The following is a 13,515-nucleotide window of genomic DNA, read 5'->3' on the forward strand; positions in this document are numbered from 1 at the left end:
GTATGTATGTATGTGTGTGTATGTATGTATGTATGTATGTATATGTGTGTGTGTATGTATGTATGTATGTGTGTGTGTGTGTATGTGTGTATGTATGTATGTATGTGTACATACATACACACACTTATGGTCAAACACATGTATGTATAGATTTTCTTTTGGCATTTTAAGACATGTATGTATGATCATAGCAGTCAAAATATTCTGCAAATTGCCTTTTGCATAAGGCCGCATAGAGTAATTCATCTATAACTAATTCTTTTTTTAGCTGCTGTGGATCTGTCCATTGCATAAATAAGCTTTATTCAAATAATTCCTCATGATGGATATACATTTCCTGCCTGTGACTGTTAAAATGACTCTAATATAAAGATCTTAACTAGCAGTGTGTTCATTCTGAGAGACTGATGTTTAAAAGTGGAGCTGCTGAGACAAGTGGCTTCTTGTCTGAGACACTGTAAGGCAAGCTGAAGCACCGCACCATGTATGTATGAATCAAAGGTCACATGGCAACCTGCAAGTGTGCAAAGATCAGCTGAGGAAAAAACCAACCCAATTTAGTTCATTAAAAGAAAAATCAGCATTATAAATTCCTATTCGGACATGACCTCTTATAAAGATTTGAGGGAGGGTTATTGGGAATACTGACATTCTGAGAAAACGCTCATTCTATTAACACTTTGTTTCTCCTCTCTGGCCATTTCTCATGTCTTCTGTATCCCAGAGGTTACCTAATCACTAAGAACTTGTCTCCATATCGTTGAACTATGGAAGAACTTCACATAAAATGAAATACATGAGGAATTTTCAAATGTCCATTGTATTAATTATTTAAAGTGTACTTTACTTTGGTCCTTTGCACTCAAATACTAAGTGTCAATAGTTTAGGTCTATAAACACAACTAATTCATTAAGTAGTTGTATGTAGTTAAGGGTACCTCTGAATCCAGAACATCATTATATACGACAGTTATACTTACTTATGCTTTGTTTCTAGGAAAATATCATAGTGATACCCATCAATACTGTGTGGCGGTTTCAAAGGATATTGAAACACTCTGTCCAGCAGGGAAACACATTAACAGGAAGTAAACATCTTAGAATAGCTCTAAGAAGTTCCAGAAGAAGCAGGATTCTCTAGACCCCTTTTCCAAAAATATATAAGCAGTAAAGACAGCTTGGAGTTGCTCAGACTAGCCAAGATGCCTGAAAGCAGCAGAGACTAGCTGAAATGCCTCGAACACGTTCTCAACCTGTGAGTCCCGACCCCTTTGGGGTTGGTTGAACGACCCTTTCACAGGGGTTGCTTAAGACCATTGGAAAACACAAATATTTACATTGCGATTCAAAACAGTAGCAAAATTGCAGTTATAAAGTAGCAATGAAAATAATTTCATAGTTGGGGGAACTGTATTTAAGGGTCACAGCATTAGGAAAGTTGAGAACCAGTGGCCTAGAAGGAACAAAGAACAGCTGTACTGTCCGTTAGAGGTTCAGCTCAGCAGAGCCACCTGGAAAGGACAGAACAGCCTGTTCAGCTGCCTGTAGGCTGTGCAACACACTTCAGGTTTCCAGCTTTGGTGAGCTGTCACCTATGCTGACATGAGGTTTGGTGCCACAGTTGTCCTTGAGTCCCTTCTGCTGCCGTAAGTAACTCCTCAGCCACACTCCTGTAAGTAACAACAATAAGTTCCCTAGTTCCCCAAGGTGGATGTTGGTATATCTATAGTACAGTCTGTTGTGGGCTCCCATATGAAGTGAGTAACCCCAGGAAAAGTCTGACACACAATAAATAAGTAAAGATTTAACTACAACAATATAGGTATGTTTTCTCATATTTCAATACATTTACACCCATGAGTCAGGCCAGGTTTAGAGGAAAAAGCAACACCAAGGGAAGAGCAATAGGAAAGCCTAGACAATGTTTTGGGGTTGGTAATAAGATGAACAAACTTTTACAAAACAACTAAGCTACTATGAGATCAAAATGTACATTAGACTCTAAGGCCCCTTCAGGATAGAAACATTGTCTTTCCATGCCTGCATGTACACAGGGCCTTGGACCATCTTTATCCTGTAATGTTAACTCCATCTCTGTACTCTGATGATGATTTTCTGTTCTTGAGTTTTCATAGCCTAGCCAATGACAAAGGAAAGCCCTCTGTCTTTGGGAGGGTGACTGCTCCTTATCCCTATTTGCTTGGTGCAAACAGCCGACTTCTTTGTGAACTGATCATTTTCTAGAGGTCACTCAGACCATAACTTTCGACCCCTGCCACTGTCATGATGGTCCTTCTTAGGAAATGGGACCCAGTGGGAATGTTTGCTCCTTCTGTCTATGGGTCAGCATTTTCCTTCCCTTGTAGTTCTTAATTCCTGTAAGTAGCAATTATTTAAGATACATTTAGAAGGTACAATCTACATTCATCCAATACAACCTAAATATTAAAAAGGACAGAAAAATTCAGCATGGTTACTAATGATAAATGGGCCAGCGTTTCACATCTGAAAGGGCCCAGCAAAGTGGCATATGAGTAAATGGTGAGGGGAAGGGGGGCAGATTTAAAAAAAAAAATTTGGGTAGAATTAAAAGGGCATACTATGTGTCAAAGAGACAGAGCATCTTAATTATAAAAGGTTAATATCATAGCCAGAGTTGAGACATAGGTGTAAAGATCACTCTAATAAATAGTACCTGAAGATCCACTCAAAGGTACTATATATGGAAAGTCCAAAGTTTAGATTTTTAACTAGCACATGATTAAAAAATAGATCAGCACACCAGTCTGTCTGTCTGTCTCTCTTTCTCTCTCTCTACACACACACACACCTTTTACACAGTAATCTATTTGACTTAAGATCCACTCCTATGCAAAACCCTGCCAGGAAAACTGCACCAAGTGTATGGAAGCAACAGGAGCTAAGCCACGAGAGAATGCCAAGAGCGTTGAAGTCAGACAGCCCATTGGAGGGCTGGTGGTAAATGACTGGGATGGACAAAAACATGGCAATTAATTCAAAGGACAATATATCCATGGCACACAATGCCAAAGCCCTCCGTGTTAGTTAAGTGGGTAACAATGAGCTAGTGTTCCGCATCTACCACCACATACCTGATTAAAGACACTACTGTTTCCCATGGCAAAGAGTTCAAGACAGGAAAACAGCTGTGAGTGATCCAAACGTAGTTGCATAATACTGAGAATCTGGCCTTTGATTTCACCGATTACCCCCCAGTTGTAACAACTAAGGAGTAAACTCAACATATGCTTAAACTATTGTACATATACTTACACCTTATGATTAAAGTGGAGTTTCCCATCTAAGACTAAACTTGCTGCATTAGGCCCTCTTTAACACTCATAGTTATGGTACATCTATGCTCATAATAAATCCCTTTCCCCTTATTACTCCTGTGGTTCTCCAGTGAGAGAACTGTGACTGATAAAGCACTTTGGGTGGAATATCACATATAACATTGCCAATTATCTTTTACAAAGCACAACATAAATACTGAAGGCTGGCTTCAAACTATACTACTAGTCTGTAAAGTTTGGGTCAGCCACTTTGTCTCAGTCCTCGACCACTACATTAGGAGTAGTTGTAGCATTGGGTGCTCTGGAGATCAACTGAGGTGAGACTCATCAGAACAGCATAACATGGAGCTGATGACAGACACCTGAATCACTCAGTTGTCAGCTACCTGTGGTCACTTACTGAGAACAATGGAGTTCTCTTATGTTCCTTCCACGCAGATAATCGTGTGAGTGTGCCTTGGAGAAACACGCTAGGTTTTGTCCTTACACGTCTTACAGGCGACTGAGCACCTGTTTGTGTAGCTGCTCAATTAATGTCTATTATCTGCAAGGCAAGGAGCATCCTTACTTGCTCACTCTGACACTTGGTCTGGTATGGAAGGCGATACTGTAGGTTTCATGTGAATTTTTCATACATGCACAGAGTTTCATCAATATCCACAAATGTCAGCAAAAATTAATTTTCAGTCACTGCAGATTTTTTGCAACATGTTTGGCAAAAGAAAAAGAAACTAAATTCACAAACATAGATGTTTTCAAAACCCTGCTACTTATGAAGCTTAAAAATTAATTTTCTTCTTCTCTTCAGACATGGCAACAAGGTTTTTGATTAATAATTTGGACATAATAAAGAAGTTTAGATTACTGTGTCTTTGAAGTTGTAGTGTATCAGTGTGAGAGGGGTCTCTTCATGGTCTAATTCACAGAGAAACCCTACTTCACAAAGACCACAGTGTCACTGTTTCTAGGTGTCTAGGCATCAGGGTTTAGTGATAAGGGTTCCATGGGGGTTGCTAGCCTGTGGAAGAGACTCCCCATTCAGGAGAGCTACTGCAGGAGCAGTACAGCTTCTAGTTACTGAAGACAGATGTAGTGGGGTGGAAAGAACGGTTCTTTTTGTTCTTTATTACTAAGAGAGATTCTCCATGCCCTGAGCATGGAGAAGTGAAGTATAACTAAATATAAATACTCAGATAAAACGCCCACATAAATTATCATGCTACATTTTAGTCCTACTTCAAGCAAATCGTTCAATTTTACCTGTAGTATGATGATAAAATATTGTTTCCTATGGTGAGTGAAAATGACTATGCATATCAATGTAATAGAAGAGTCTGTTGACATCTTAATGCCCAGAAGATGAACACACCCAACTTGATCTTGCAACAAATAACAAAACACACAGTCCTAGATTTGAAATGCTTTTGTCAAGGTAGGAAAGATATTACAAATTCAATACCTTCAAACTGAACATAAAGCATCTAACATATTTTATTAGACACAGAGAAATTGAGGTGAAAATATATTAAGTACTAAAAAAATATATATATAAAACAAAGTTACTTTGTGGACTTCATCCTTGCTCATGGCCAAAGATTCATAACCTGAAAGCATTGATCACAAACACATTTCTTTATTTTTTCATTGCACTATGGGGTAAAGGGCAGAACTATGGATGAGGATCACACAGTAGAAAACATTAAAACAAGACAGAATTCTAAACTGTTGCTAGGCAAGTTCAAAGAATTATCCTGGTTTATTTCTCTTCCTTCTCTACATTTTACAATATCTACATGATCTAGGTTTTGAACTTGTACTCTGGACACACTTGTTATTGACACTGGAGTCTCCTGTGCCTACTCAAGAATTCCAGTCTATCATCTCACTCTTCTCAGACCGAATTCTTATAAGATAAAAGTACTTTTCTCCTTCCCTTCATACATTTACTATTAATCAATTATGTGTTATGCACATTACTATATTACCATTCCTAAAGTACACAGGACCCCTCAGCTAACTTGTAAACAGCAAGAACACTTATAAGATGAAAGAATTTAATAATTAAATGTACCCAAGAAGGACAACAGTTGTCACCTATTTTATTTGGTCTTTGATTTAAATGTGAGGTTTGCTCTGTCTAAATAACCAGAGAAATCTAACAAACATAAACTAAACGGAACAAAAATACCATAGTTTAGTGTTGACTGGATGCTTAATAAAAATGTCAAATAGTCAATAAATATTTCTTATATAAAGGATGCTAGAATGTGGATTCACTTAACTATTGGATGAGCAGAAGTGGTTGAGCTTGGGGTCCTATTAAACAACAAAACATCAAGTGAAATCAAACATCATTAAACAGAACACAAACACATCAAGAGAACTATGTCTCTATGAGAAGATACAAACACATTTTTATAGCAGACAAAGTCAAGTTTCTCAAGAGAATAAGAAGGAAAAATGTATTGGACTAATAATTGTTAAAACATGAATATGTGAGCAGTATTAACAGTCCAGGCTATCTATGTTAACATAAAGTACAACTTATAACATGGACCTTTGTCAATCAAGAGGAACACCTATTGGTGTAATTAAAAACAACATAGAATACAGAGTAATTTTTAATTGTGTATTTTATTTGTAAAATGATTAAAGAATTTAATAGAAAGTAATGTACTTTACAAATATTAACTTATTTAACCATTTCAAGACACATGGTATTAAGAAAGACTGATGGCACCTTGAGCCCAAGCAGCAAAATAATCAATTTTATCATTTAAAACATGGATTTTGTTTAAGACAAAAAAAAATCCAAATGTGTCGCAGGTCAACATCTGAAGGAAAATGGCACTGTAACTCACTGTAACACAGTGACACTAGCAAGGAATGTACTGTGGATGCTACAGTTGTGCCCAACAGGCATTCTCTTCCAAAGAGGAAAAATTCAATTTTATATTCCATGCACTGATTGAACTAATCTATGCTACTTGAAAAGGAATCTTGCCTTTTCCTTTACAAACAGGAAGTCACTTACGCTAGGTTTTTATTTTAAGCATGCACTAAAATTATGAGTCTTTAGAAGAAAGAATGACTCCCTGCCAATCACACTGACATGCTGCTCAACAAATGGCACTAATAGCTGTGACAAGAGTGAACATGTCTGAGCAGAGCTTTTGAAGAAGACTCTAGACCAGCCATCAAAAATACTGTTTTATCGAGTTAGGCCCACGCTATATTCTGCTACAGTGAAAGCTATTAGGTGATTCAAGTGACTACTTTAAATGATGAATTGTCTTCTATTAAAAGAATGTATCTAGGTGTTTTTAATCTTTTTTAGAAAAATGGAAAACAATAAGAAAGTGAAAGAGTATTCCAAGAAGTTAAAAATTTCCACTTTCCTCAGTAAATTAATTTTGAAAATTTATTTAACTGACTTTTATATTACAAATATTCATTAACGTGTGCCATATAACATCTTTTGGAGTCACAAGAGATATCAGAATGCTTCCACCAGCATGGAAGGTAGAAGATTCCCCTGATCATATAATTTCTTCCAATGTTTGATTTCGCAGTATCATACTTCCTTCACTACAGTCAGAAAAGCAATAAGGATGTAACAGACAGACAGACAGAAATAGTCATAATTTGTTCAAACAGAGATATTGAAACAGAGACACCTAACATATTGCTTACATGTGTAGTAGTCTATGACACATACATAAATCAATGATAGCAATGAAACTGCCTAACACCACAGCTCTCAGAAGGCATCTCTTATTAAATGTATAGTGTAAATACAAAATATGAATAAGGTGGGTATATTTTTGTGTATATTTTTACAATTTCAAAGCCCTCCAGAGAATATCAAAAAAGAAAAAAAAATTCTTATTCAAAGGTATACCATTAAAGAATACCAGTTTCACTGTGTACCATTTTACTATTTTTCTCAATGCAAACAGACTTCATTTTATTTTTCTCTAAGATTGTTTTGAATTGCATTGTAAGTTCCCCTCAGTAAGAAAGTCATTCGGGAAAAGGGAAAGGCAGGGATAAATCAGACAACCTCTTGACGGATTTAAATTAGGTAACAGAACAACAAAGAGGTGAAGGATGTAAAGCTGAAAGGAAACACATATATTCAGCTAAGGCATTTTGAGAATAAAATTAAATACCCATATAAACTTAATTTTAGGAATTGCTATGCTAATATAAAGAAAATGGACCAAAGAAATATTGCTAACTTATTTTGAACAGAATTATATAGACACTTCATTGAGGAAGGTTAGTGCTTTCAACAAGATACCACTTTGTAGAAAAAAGACCACTACTTATATTTCATGTTATATAAGCCATGACTCAAAATGAATCAGAGTATTGAATGTGCTTTGAAGCAACAAAAGAGGTAACAGATTGATTTTTAGGGCAGTTTCAATCCATGGTCTTATCCCCACTGTTGTGAACCTATAGAGCATCATGGTGCAGATGTCATAATTGCTGCTGGGAAACAGAAAGTAAGACAGGAAGAGGCCATGGGTAAGACATATGTTCCCAGAGGATGCCCAAAGTGATAAAATTTCTCCCACCAGGACATATCTTCTAATTGTCCATTCTCTATGCAGCCATCAATTGATAAGCCCACTGATGAAACCGGAGCTCTCAAGATCCCATCACCTCTTTACGACAAGAGTCATCAGCTGGGAAGCAAACTATTAATATATAAGTCTTTGAGGGTATTTCATATTCAGCCATAGCCATTAGTCTCCAGTCAAAAGTGAATTAAAAGCATTAGACAAACTCTGAAAATAATGACTTTATAGTATTTCATTTTGGGTTTGGTATTTTCCCAATGAGTCATGATGCTGAGTGTATTTCTGTATTCTTACAGGGTACTGGTTAATTCTCTTTAAAGAACAGCTCTTCAGAGTTTCCCCCAATTTTAATGAGGACAATTGCTCTGCTATTGTTAAATGTAAGAGTGCTTTACATACTCTGAATCAAGGCTCCTTATAAGACAGAGATGCATATTATTTTCTGCCTTTTTGTAGTGTGTCTTTTAATTTTTGATAATGTCCTTTGAAGCACAAAGTTTTTTTTTTTTTTTTAATGAAGTTCAACCTATTTTTTTTCTTTCTTTCATACTTTGTGGTTTTTGTGTCATATCCACAAAAGCCACTGCTAATCGAAAGTCACAGACATCTAAACTCAAGTGCAATCACAGAGAAACAATGGATAGTATGTTCACAAGAATGGCCTACATGTCTGATGAGGATGTCTAGAAACAGAAGCACACAAAAGTAATGCACACAACAGGAATACAAAGGCCATCTGCAAACCAAAGGAGACAAGATTCTTTAAAAAAAAGGGATCAAGTTTAGGACCTGGTCAGGTAACACTCAAGATGAGCCTAGAGCACAAGATGATGCCAGAAAATACTTTCCAAAGATAGGTACTCATTAAAAAGTAAGAGCCATTTTACAGTGGGGGAATCTGCAGGATCCAGTCTCATTCTGCTGGTCTGGTTACCATTTCTAACTATAACAAATTTACAGCCTCAACAAAATCTTTCATAAACATCAGGCTAACTCAAAATAAAGGAAGTTCTAACAATGATTGGTCCTATCTATGTAAGTATCAAAGCCATAAAAGACAGGAAGTGTTCACGGACCAGAAAAAACTATGAAGACATGACAGCCATACTGACTGCTGGCCCATGGGATAGAATCTAGTGAAAAAAATAATAATAAAGGATCTGAGTGAAGAAACGAACTCTGAACAAAGAATATAGTAGAGAAAGTGGTATTGTACTAATGCTAATTTTGCTGGGTTTTGTTGTTTTTCTATGAAAATACCATGGTGAAATTTAGGGATGTTTAATGAATTCTATTATTCTGTATTTTTGTGTAAATTTGAAATTACTCTACAAACCTTAGAAGTTGTACAATGGTAATTTTACTCATTGTAAATAAAAATGAATGAAATTGTGAAAAATAGTTATATTTTAAATATATTTCAGAGATAATTACATAATATATCTAAATTTATTTTATGATTTGAAAATTCTGTGGTGCTTTCCTTCATTAAATAGGTTCAATTAAAGCAACAACCTGTTACACACAGCTAGTGATAGGACTTGTCAACACATACAATAGCTCTCATATACAACCACTTTTAATTGGGACTAAAATAAGTGATGGTGTAAAAATTTTTTAAATAAGATTATACTGAATACAGCCAGTAAAAGGTCTATAAAAAGTAAAAGTTGTATCAATTACCTAATCAGCTCATACAGTTCCCACTCAAACCTTCTACAATTTCCCCTTAAAATTCTGTTGAATGAAGTTGTCCTTGGGGATAACAACAATTTTATCTCCCTTCTCTTTTAAAAAACTTTCTTAACTTTCAGAATCTAGTTTCCAAATGTTGTGCATGCTGGTTCTGATTAGATCAGAGTTTAACTGTGAGGAGACAGGCAAGACACACCAAAGGAAGTTTTACTGTGATCTGAATTCCACAGGCCTTGAAGGTAAATGAGGATTCAGCCTTTTTTGGAATACATATATAAACATTTTAAAACTTTTAAGACCCTGTAGGCAGTAATGAGTCTTTGTGACTCAGCTCTGTCCCCATTAACTGGACGAGTTTCTATGGTTTTAGATACTCCCTGTCAATCCTATGAGGAGGAGCTAATGACAGATGACACGCTGATAAAGGTTTATTTTAATTGTGCACTCTGCATTTACTATGCGGCTCAGAAAGGAGACCCAGACTGGCTGAGGGACTTGACTGAAGCCACACATCGACAGGGTCAGCACCAACATGGGCTTCTTGGAGCCCACCTTTCTACTTTCTTCTGTATAAGGTAAGGGCATCAGAGGAAGCACAGTGCAGGCAGTCATCATTGCCGATTTAAAGTTATCATGCAGTTTTACTTTCTATTACAGATATTCAGATAATCTGAAACTACCGCCACTTTTAAGTCCTCCATGCTAAAACTTTGATTAACTGGATTTTTTTCAAAACTCCTTTACATGCAGGATTTGACTATATGTTGACACGTTCAAGAAGGCAGTCATAGATCTGATTCAGCCAAATTCTGGGCTATGTATCCTTAGGCAACTTAACTACTGGAAGATCCATTTAAAAAAAAATCATTAATTGAAACTCACGATCATCAGAGATTTGTTTTTGAAGATTTAATAGCCTGGTGGGAAGCCTGGAACTATTATTACTGTTCCTCTTTCTTTCTTTGTAATTAAAAGGCAGAACATGATCTGTGAAAAGAGATCACTGCAGCACTGGCCACTTAAATAGAAGCCACTGGGATTCAGTCTGGGCTGGCTCAGCTTTCACAGTCAGTAGGCTCCACCTCTCCTCAGTACTGAGAAGGAAGTGAGGGTGTGCCCAACAGCCAGCCAGCAGAAAATGTTTCTCTAACACACTGCTCCACAGTGCTGAACATATAAAGAGGTCTTCATACACAGTGCAGGAACATTAAAGAAAACATATTTACTCTCAAACATATGAAGCATTAAAATATTTAAGGGCATATCATTGTGAGGTCTTCAATAAAGAAGTGATAGTGAGCTCACAAGTCTGCTTAACAGATCAGTAAATCATATACTCACAGACAAACAACCAGGAACAGGATTTTCCTGGAATGCCGATTATAGCACTAAAAACCCAGGCTGATGAAAACAGCCTTTCTGATACTGTTCGCTCAGCGACTACAGAGAATGCAGTACAGTGCATCTGAACTTAGGAACCTGAACAGGCGTGAGAGTCGGCAGGAGAGCAAAGAGAAAGGCCAGCTACCGAAATACCAGAGATGCCATACGAGAATGGACACAGAGGACTGGTTACAGCAGAAGATAGAAGCCAGGGCATACAGACAGCAGTTTGGGAAGAACAAAGACTCTTAGCAGCATTTAGGAGAATGAACTGATGACTGGCTGAGAAATTCCCATCCCTGAACTGTTAATTATTTTAGGAAGTCTTTTGTTAGAGTGAAGAACTAGGAGACTAGAAAACAAGGAATCCAGCCTGAAGGTTAAAAAGAAGAGGAGAGAGGCTGAAAATTATAGACCTGTAAGTCTAGCATCTATATTAGGAAATAAATTTGAGATCATACTCATGGATGAGCTTAATGATACATTTGGAGAAGTACAATTTAATAGGAGTGAGTCAGCATGGATTTACCAAAAAGCAATCATGTCAGAAAAAAATCCTTCCTTTTTATGGTGAAGTAATAATTGGTTTTTGTAAAGGAGAACCAGTGAAAAACTGTCAGGGTTTGCAGAGTTTTGGACTTTTTCATAAAATAAATTACTGTATAGGATGTCATGACATGTGTCAGAGCATCAAACTAACTAACAACAGGTAAGAAAGGAACAGGGTGGAAACAGAGGGCCACAACCCTGGGAAGGATTGAACCCTGTGCAAGGCTTTACAGAGCAGGGCACACAGACCTTACAAAAGAGAACACCGTGACTGCGGACACCTGCGTGTGCAGCTCAGAAGACAAAGGCTGAAGCTATTTTACCTCAACGGTGATTGACTAAAGCAAGTGGACTGGGGAAGAATATCAAATCGAAGTATAAGCTGGAGTAGAATTAAAAAATCAAGTAAGTAGAGCTTAAATGGTACTGAATTAGTCATAATTAAAAAAGAAGACAACTTCCTTTTCCTGTGAGCGGGCTAAGGTGACCTGTGAAGATGGTTCGCTACTCACTTGACCCAGAAAATCCTACAAAATCATGCAAATCGAGAGGTTCAAATCTTCGGGTTCACTTTAAGAACACCCGTGAAACTGCCCAGGCCATCAAGGGTATGCATATCCAAAAACCCACCAAATATCTGAAAGATGTCACTTTGAAGAAGCAATGTGTGCCTTTCCGGCGGTATAATGGTGGAGTCGGTAGGTGCGCCCAGGCCAAACAGTGGGGCTGGACACAGGGCCTGTGGCCTAAAGAGTGCTGAATTTCTGCTGCACATGCTTAACAAAGCAGAGAATAATGCTGAACTGAAGGGTTTCGATGTGGATTCTCTAGTCATTGAACACATCCAGGTAAACAAAGCACCCAAGATGCGCCGACGGACTTACAGAGCTCAAGGCCGGATTAACCCGTACATGAGCTCCCCCTGCCACATCCAGATGATCCTCACTGAAAAGGAACAAATTGTTCCAAAGCCAGAAGAGGAGGTTGCGCAGAAGAAGAAGATATCCCAAAAGAAACTGAAGAAACAAAAACTTATGGCACCGGAATAAATTCCGCAGCAGATAAAGTAAAAAAAAAAAAAAAAAAAGACAAAAGGACAGGAGGTTTTGATAACAGTCAAACTTCCCCATTCCCATATGTATAACTGGACAAGAGAAAGTGCTATGAGATATAGTTGAATAAAATATGCCATAAAAATATAAAAACTAACTTATAGAAGAATATGAAAATACAGATTTGTAAAGACAACACAGAAAACTCAGATCATATCATCTTGTATAGACAATAATAATTCAGGGTACTATTTAAATGACTGTCTTAGTATGTAGAACTAACGAAAAATTAACTTAAATATGATGAAAAATATGGCATCGGAAAACTAAAAGAAAAAAAAGAAAAGTACCATATCATGGCTCATGGCTAAATCTTTCCTGAAAGAGCACCCTGCTCTCGCACTGCCTTCAAGCATCTCAGAGATAGATGTGAACTCCAGGCCGGCCCCATTCTCCTGGGGCTGAGGTGAGACTTGCCTCCGCAGCAGGAGGGTCGGCACAGTAAGGACAATGCTCCAGTCCTGCCATGGAGCTCTCTGCCATCTCCAGTGACCCCTCTCTATCATCGCCCTTTCTCTCTGCTCAGCTTACGGCATTCTAAGACGAACTGCTAAAGAGAAAAGAGCCACACGTGAGCCAGGGAGGTCGCTGCGATGCCAACACTGACACATTCAGCTCTGTCTCAAGGTGCAGTGGATGTGTACCAAGCTTACTTCTGAGGAAGAGAAACGGCCAAGGAGCTGAACCTGTGAGATAAAAGTCAAAGGGATTCTCAGATGAAATACATGATCAAGAGAATTCTGACCACTTTAAATGGATACCAATATTGGGGGACTAATGTGATTATAATGTCTCATCCTACTAGCTATTTAGAAATCTAGAACTGGGCAGTATGTTTGTTAAAAAAGTACAGATTATGCTTGGCTCACA

General features: G+C 37.5%; 1 protein-coding gene and 1 pseudogene across 1 annotated transcript in view; one reads left to right on the top strand and one right to left on the bottom strand.

Moving 5' to 3' along the window:
* The window catches only part of Znf407 (zinc finger protein 407), a 410,446-nt gene that overhangs the window by 98,701 nt on the left and 298,230 nt on the right, over nucleotides 1-13,515 (bottom strand). The gene's annotated exons all lie outside the window — the stretch shown is intronic.
* On the top strand, nucleotides 11,996-12,582 carry LOC118594639 (annotated as a pseudogene).

Source organism: Onychomys torridus, chromosome 13, assembly GCF_903995425.1.
Source record: "Onychomys torridus chromosome 13, mOncTor1.1, whole genome shotgun sequence".
Lineage (NCBI taxonomy): Eukaryota > Metazoa > Chordata > Mammalia > Rodentia > Cricetidae > Onychomys > Onychomys torridus.